At 45.9% G+C, this 8,020-nt stretch overlaps 1 pseudogene; it reads left to right on the top strand.

The window, feature by feature from the left end:
• The first annotated feature begins 6,118 nt into the window (after positions 1 to 6,118).
• Positions 6,119 to 6,701, top strand: LOC123463477 (annotated as a pseudogene).
• The last annotated feature ends 1,319 nt before the right edge of the window (positions 6,702 to 8,020 follow it).

Here is an 8,020-nt window from a genome sequence, read left to right as displayed (position 1 = left end):
CTTTTCACTATTTCTGATATTACCACTAGATAACTATTAGGGAGAAATATTTTATTTCTTCATCCTTTTTTTGGGAGGGTGGGGTTTTGAGGTAGGGTCTCACTCTAGCTCAGGCTGACCTGGAGTTCACTCTGTAGTCTCAGGGTGGCCTTGAACTCACAGCGATCCTCCTACCTCTGCCTTTCTAGTGCTGGGATTAAAGGTGTGTGCCACCACGCCTGGCTGCTCATTCTTTCTGTGTGTGTCAGCAGGGTCTCGCTCTAGCCCTGGGGACCGGGAGCTTACTCTGTAGGGCAAACTACCTGCCCTTGAACCTGCCCCTGCACTTCTCTTACCTCAGCCCCAAGTGCAGGGGTCCCAGAGGCATGCCACCATGCCTGTCTTCTCTCGTTTTGCTTTTCCTTTCGAGCATTCAAAAATTATTCACAGGGATGGAGAGATGGTTTAGCGGTTAAGGCGCTTGCCTGCAAAGCCAAAGGACCTCGGTGCAAGCCAGATGCACAAGGGGGCACATGCATCTGGAGTTAGTTTACAGGGCTGGAGGCCCTGGCACACCTATTCTTTCTCTCTGTCTCTACCTGCCTATTTCTTTCTTTTTTTCCATCTATCTATTTATCTATCTATCTATCTATCGCAAATAAATAAATAAAAATAAAAGCTGGGTGTGGTGGTGCACGCCTTTAATCTCAGCACTCGGGAGGCAGAGGTAGGAAGATCGCTGAGAGTACAAGGCCACCCTGAGACTACAGTGTGAATTCTAGGTCAGCCTGAGCTAGAGTGAGACCCTACATCAAAAAACCATAAGTAAAATATATTAAAAAGATATTTACAGCCGGGCTAGAGGCGCTGGTGTGCCCATTCTCTCTCTCTCCACCTCTTCCTCTCCACCTCTCTCTCTCTCTCTCTCTCTCTCTCTCTCAAATAATTAAATAAAAAAACTTGTCAGGCATGGTGGTGCATGCATTTAATCCAAGCACTTGGGAGGCAGAGGTAGGAGGATCTCCATAAGTTCAAGGCCATCCTGAGACTGCAGTGTGAATTCCAGGTCAGCCTGAGCTAGAGTGAGACCCTACCTCGAAAAAAAAAAAAAAATCCTGGTGTGGTGACGCAGGCCTTTAATCCCAGCACTTGGGAGGGAAAGGTAGGAGGATCGCTGTGAGTTCAAGGCCACCCTGAGATGACTACATGGTGAATTCCAGGTCAGTGCGCTAGGTCTGCCAGTCTGTTCCCTCTTCTGTGGTCTTCCCTTTCTGATGACCCAGACAATGGATTATGGCTACTTTAGCAGGCGCCCAAGTGGCAGCCAATAAATCCAAATTTCATTTTTTATTTTTAATGTCTTTACCTTCTACTGTTAATAGATGGCCCCATGTACATGTGCCGTAGCAAAGGCATAACAGCTGTCTGGGTAGATATTTACTGTCTTGTCTTTTCCCAATATCGGAGCCCTGGTCAGTGCTATCAATTCAGCTTTCTGAGTTGATGTACCCTGAGGTAGCAGGGCCTCAGCCCACAGGGTTTCTTCCAAAGTCATCACAGACGCCCCTGCATACCCGATTCCATCCACGACAAAGCTGCTGCCATCAGAATACATCACCAGATCAGGGTCTGGCCAAGCCACATCTGCCAGGTCCGGGCGGAGTCCATGGAAGGCGGGAGGTGACCTCTAGGCAGTCATGCAGTGGGGTTGACACCTCATCAGTTTCTAGCAGCAGGGAGGCTGGGTTCAAAGCCTCAGTTTGGCGAAACTGTATCTTTGGTTGATCTAAGAGCACGGCCTGATAGTGGGTTATGTGAGTGTTGGAGAGCCATCGGACTGGGGGCCTCTTTGAAAGTGTCTAATGTGTGTGGAGCTGTAATTGATAAAAGTCTGGCCTAAGGTTAATTTGTCAGCGTCCTCTGTCAGAATAGCAGCAGCTGCAATAGCTCGGAGACAAGGGGCCAACCAGTGGCTACTGGGTCCTGCTTCTTAGACAAGTAGGCCACTGGGCAATGCCATGGCCCCAGTCTTTGAGTTAGGACACCCCTGGCTGTCCTTGTACAAATGGAAGGGTTTGGTTAAGTCTGGAAGCACCAGAACAGGAGCTGATGTCAGAGATTACTTTAGTTCTTACAATGCTCATTTCTCATTTTCAGTCCCATTCAAATCTTCCTCTCGTGGCCTCATATAGAGGCTTGGCTACTTCAGTAAACCTTGGGATCCAAATTCTGCAATACCCTACAGCTCTGAGGAATTCTCGGATCTGTCTCATAGTGGGGATTTGAGTGATGGCCTGAATCCTAGAGGCCGACGGCATACTCTTACCTCCTTGGAGTTCATATCCCAAGTAGGTTGCCTTACCCACACACAGTTTATCCTTCCTGGATGATACACAGTAGCCCAGATGTTGTCTGGGAGACCTCTGTGGCAGAGAGGCACTCCTCCATTTTTGCAGCTAGGAGGAGGTCGTCCATGTATCATAGGAGTGTTGCCTCAGGTGTTTCCTTGTGAAAGGCTTACAAGTCTCTATGAAGAGCCTCATCAAAGACGGTGTGGAATTTTTAAATCCCTGTGGAAGCCTGGTCTAGGTTAGTTGCCCACCGAGGCCTTGTTCTGGGTCTGTTCATTCAAAGACAAAAAATGGGTTGACTTCCCTTTGCCAATGGGAGACTAAAGAAAGCATCTTTTAGGTCCAGCCCAGTGTATATTTGCCTTTCAGGTGGAATCATACTGAGCAAAGTATAAGGGCTGTCTCATGGGGCCTTGTGCCTTCTGGAAGGTAGCCACCATAACCTTAGCCTGTCTATCTTCTGGACTGTCTTTATTATTATGTATCCTGGTAGCAATCTCTATTAACTCTGAACAAGCTTACCCTCAAAGCCTTCTGTTCTCTGAATCTCCTTTCTAATACCTGGTGCAGACTGAGTTACAAACACAACGTTAATAGCTCGGCTATTCTCTGTGGCCCTTGGGTCACTTCATTCACCTTAGACAAATCTGTAGGGCACCGAGCGAGCAGCTGCCTGGAGACCACCCATTAGAGTCTGGCAACAGAGGTTAAGGGACGCCCTACCTTCAGCGGCATTAGGATCCTAGTGTGGTTGCATGGAAGGGAAAACCTTGTCAATAACATTAGGGTTCCCTTGGGGCGGCCATCACTCCCAACACTTGTTTTTTTGGCTTCCCTTTGGATTCTTTCATGTTCCTCTGGGTGAAGAGAGTCTGCAAGCATTGCTGACAGCCCTCCCACATGGGCTGATGGATATAAAAGCCTGTCTTGAGAGGGGAAATCAGAGAACCTGCTTTAAATCAGATTTAGGTTTAGCAATATGAATAGGGGGTGCTGGGCTGGAGTGGTTAAGGCATTTGTCTGCAAAGCCAAAGGACCCAGGTTCGATTCCTCAGGACCCACGTTAGCCAGATGCACAAGGGGGTGCACGTGTCTGAAGTTTGTTTGCAGTGGATGGAGGCCCTGGTGCGCCCATTCTCTCTCTCTCTCTCTCTCTCCCTCTTTCTCTGTCAGATAAATAAATATATAAATAAAATATTAAAAAAAAGAATAAGGGGTGCTGGGGAATCAAACCTAAGTCTTGAGGCTTCCTAGATAAGCACCTTAACCATTAAGCTATCATGTACTTGATGCCTTTCTTTATTTTTTATTTTTCGAGGTAGGGTTTCACTCTAGTCCAGGCTGACCTGGAATTCATTATTCACTATGTAGCCTCAGTGTGCCTCGAACTCAGGCAATCCTCCTACCTCTGCCTCCAGAAACAGACCTCCCTTCAAAAATCTCTTGACCAGAGCCAGAGAAGGTCAAGGGTGGCCCCCTCAATTCCTCGCCCAGGGGAATTAATGCTGTGTCCAGCTTCCCTCTTGGACCCATAAAAGTGCACAAAACCAGAAAAAGAAGTGAAAAGCAAAAAGAGTGGAAAAAGCACCTCTGGAGGTTTCTTACCCAATAGAGGAGGGAACCTGCAGTCCGAGGCAAAAGTTCCCTCTCAATGGCTTGCTGCCAACTCCAAAACCAGGAGCATGCAGACGGGTGGAGATATGGTTCTCGGGCCAAGGTCAGAGGGCCTTCCCCGGTTTGGCCACCCCAGAGTAGGGGAAGGAGGTCTTGAAATGTGGATCTCAGACAAGCCCCCAGGATGTTATAGGGTCCTGTGTCAAGATGCAGCCCTGGTGTACCAGCTTTCTTTTTTTTTTTCTTTCTTTTTACCCAATAAAACTTTGCCTCACATTCTGTGAGTCAGTGGTCTTACTTGTGCAATACCGGACCCCATAACACTACCATAAAAATTTTTTTTTGCTTTGTGTTTCAAGGAGTTCACTCTAGTCCAGCTGACCTGAATTCACTATGTAGTCTCATGGTGGGCTTGAACTCATGGTGATCCTCCTATCTCTGCCTCCCAAGTGCTGGGATTAAAGGCATGCATGCACCACCACACCTGGCAAAAAGAAAAAAAAAAAAAAAAGATTTCTTAAAATATTTTATTCTTGCTATCCCTCCAGTCCTTATTTATTTGAGAGAAAGGAAAGAGGCAGTCGGGGTGGGGGAGGATGGATGTGCCAAGTCCTCTAGCCACTACAGATGAACTCTAGATGCATGTACCATTTTGTGCCACTGGTTTATGTGGGTACTGGAGAATTGAACCTGGGTCTTTAGACTTCGCAGGCAAGTATATGAACTGTTAAGCCATCTCTCCAGCCCTTAAGAAAAAATTTTTTTGAGGTAGGCTCTCACACTAGCCCACACTAACCTGGAATTCACTATATAGTCTCATGGTGGCCTTGAATTCACAGTGATCCTCCTACCTCTTCTTCCCAGCTCAAGATTTTTTTTCGGGGGGGGGTTGTTTTTTTGAGGAGGAAACAGATTGGCAGACCTAGCCCAGGCTGCCCTGAAATTCACTATGTAGTCTCAAGGTGACCTGGAATTCAAAGCAATCCTCCTACCTCTGCCTCCCGAGATCTGGGATTAAAGGCGTACGCCACCACACCTGCTCTCAAGATTTTTGTCTTTTTTTTTTTTGGTTCTTCAAGATAGAGTCTAACTCTAGCTCAGGCTGACCTGTAATTCACTCTGTAGTCTCAGGCTGGCCTTGAACTCAGGGTGATCCACCTACCTCTGCCTCCCGTGTGCTGGGATTAAAGGCATGTGCTGTTTTCAAGAATTTTTCGACAATTTTTTTTCAAGCCAGGTATTGTGGTACACATTTGCAATCCCAGGAAGTAGAGAAAGATCAAAAGTTCAAGGGCAGCCTTAGTTTGAGGCCAGCCTAGGCTATATGAGCCTTGCCTCAAAATAATTGTTGTCTCTGCAAGAAATACATGAATGTGCTGAGAGTGTGCTGGCTACATAGTGAGTTTCAGGTCAGCCTGAGCTAGAGAAGTTCTATCTTGGAAAAAAAGAGAGAGAGAAAGAAATAAAGAAAAGAAAAAAGACATGAAGGCATTCTAGTTTAAACAACTAAATAAATAAAAATTAAAGGGCTGGGAAGTACCAGAAACTGACATTAAAAAAGCAGGACAGGGCTGGAGAGATGACTTAGCAATTAAGGCATTTACCTGCAAAGCCAAAGGAACTCAGTGCTATTCCCCAGGACCCATGTAAGCCAGATGCATGAGGGGGCACATGCATCTGGAGTTCATTTGCAGTAGCGGGAGGCTCTGGCGTGCCCATTCTCTCTCCCCCTCTTTCTGCCTCTTTCTCTCTCAAATAAATAAAAATAAAGTAAAAAAAAAAAAAAAAAGGCAAGACATAGCTGGGCATGGTGACACATGCCTTTAGTCCCAGCACACAGGAGGCAGATGTAGGAGGATCACCATGGGTTCAAGGCCACCCTGAGACTACATAGTGAATTCCAGGTCAGCCTAGGCTAAAGTGAAACCCTACCTCAAAAAAAGCAGGACATGGTGGCACACTATTGTAATCCAGCTCTGAAGAGGCAGAGACAGATCTCTGGGCTCATTTGCCAGCCAGTCTAGCGTCTTGGTGAGATCCAGGCCAATGAGACACCCTGTCTTCAAAAAGGTGGGTGGTGTCTGGCAAATGGCTGCTGACCTGAACACATGTGCACACACTCAAGCATCTGCCTATGTACATATAAAAAAAATTAAAAGAGCCGGGCTTTCAAGATGTCGAAGCGAGGACATGGAGGATCCTCCAGTGTGAAACTCTGGATTTCCCTGGCTCTTCTAGTAGGAGCTGTGATCAACTGTGTGGAGAACACAGGAGCCAAAAATCTGTATATTATCTCTAAGAAGGGGATCAAGGGACACCTGAACACACTTCCTGCTGCTGGTGTGGGTGACATGGTGATGGCCACAGTTAAGAAGGAAAAACCAGCCGGGCGTGGTGGCGCTTGCCTTTAATCCCAGCACTCGGGAGGCAGAGGTAGGAGGATCGCTGTGAGTTCGAGGCCACCCTGAGACTACATAGTGGATTCCAGGTCAGCCAGGGCTAGAGTGAGACCCTACCTCGAAAAACCAAAAAAAAAAAAAAAGAAGGAAAAGCCAGAGTTAAGAAGGAAGGTCCATCCAGCATGGTGATTCAACAACGAAAATCATACCGGAGAAAAGATGGAGTATTTCTTTTTTGAAGATAATTCAGGGGTCATTGTAAACAATAAAAGCAATGAAATAACAGGGCCAACTAGTTGCAAAGGAGTGTGCAGACTTGTGGCCCAGGATGGTATCCAACACAGGCAGCATTGCATGACCCTCCAGTGTATTTGTAACATATACCCATTAAAAAGTATTTGCTCTGAAGAAAGAAAAAGAAAACATCTTTAGTTTATTTTTAAAAATATTTATTTACTTAGAGAAACAGAAAGAAGTACATACAGTAGATGTGCCAGGGCCTCCAGCCACTGTAAACAAACTGCAGACATATGTACCACCTGCTGGGCCCTGGGGAATCAATCCTAGGTCCTTAGGCTTTGCAGGCAAGCATCTTACCTGCTGAGCCATCTTTCCAGCCCTAAAACACCTTTAAATGAAAAGTTTCTAGTGCAAATAGCTGAGGAAGGAGGGACATTTTCCATTGTTGTCTTTATATAAATGCTTTCTCGTTTACCTACCTGAAATATTTGAAAGATCTAAGCAAACATTCTTGTTCACTAATTTTTTATTGGGGGGGACAGATTTAGATCAGGATGTCATCTAGTCCATGCTGGCCTTGAACTCTGTGTAGCAGAAGATGACTTTCAAAACCTGATCCTCCTGCATCTGTTGCCTGAGTAGTGGGATTACAGGTGAGAGGCACCACATTTGGCTCCCTTGTTTGCTATTTAGAGATCATGTGTTGCAGTCAGATTTGTATTGCTGGTAGAAATCGGAGTGCAACTTGTGGGAAAAAGGTTTATTTTGGCTTACAGACTCGAGGGGAAGCTCCATGATGGCAGGGGAAAATGATGGCATGAGCAGAGGGTGAACATCACACCCTAGTCCACATAAGGTGGGTAACAGGAACAGGAGAGTGTGCCAGACACTGGCAAGGGGAAACTGGCTATAATACCCATAAGGCCACCCCCAACAACATACTCCCTCCAGGAGGTGTTAATTCCCAAATCTCTATCAGCTGGGAACCTAGCATTCAGAACACCTAAGTTTATGGGGGACACCTGAATCAAACCACCACATCATGTAACTTTAGTACTATTTCTTTATTCTTCATATCTGATGTATGGTTGATAATGTCCACCTGTCTGAGTTTAGTGAAGATTAAATGAGATAATGCATACAGCACACGTGATATCTCCCTTTTTCTTCCCCATTGGGCCTTTGATAGTTTAACTATAGTCAGTAGGAACAGGAGTATGATTTGCTTGTGCCACATGAGTCTCATGTCACACAAAGGGACACTAAGATCTGAAAGAGAACTAATGCTAAACAGATGTGCATTTTTCAGGGAGGCTGTTTATCTTAGAATTTGGCATTATTGCCACAGTCTTAGCAATGAATTAAGGACAGAAAGACAAAGATTTTTAAATCACTTAGTTACCCTAGGCATATTGTAATGCCCCTCATAATATCTCC

This window comes from Jaculus jaculus, chromosome 9 (assembly GCF_020740685.1).
Source record: "Jaculus jaculus isolate mJacJac1 chromosome 9, mJacJac1.mat.Y.cur, whole genome shotgun sequence".
NCBI lineage: Eukaryota > Metazoa > Chordata > Mammalia > Rodentia > Dipodidae > Jaculus > Jaculus jaculus.
This window is presented reverse-complemented; position numbering and strand designations above follow the sequence as displayed.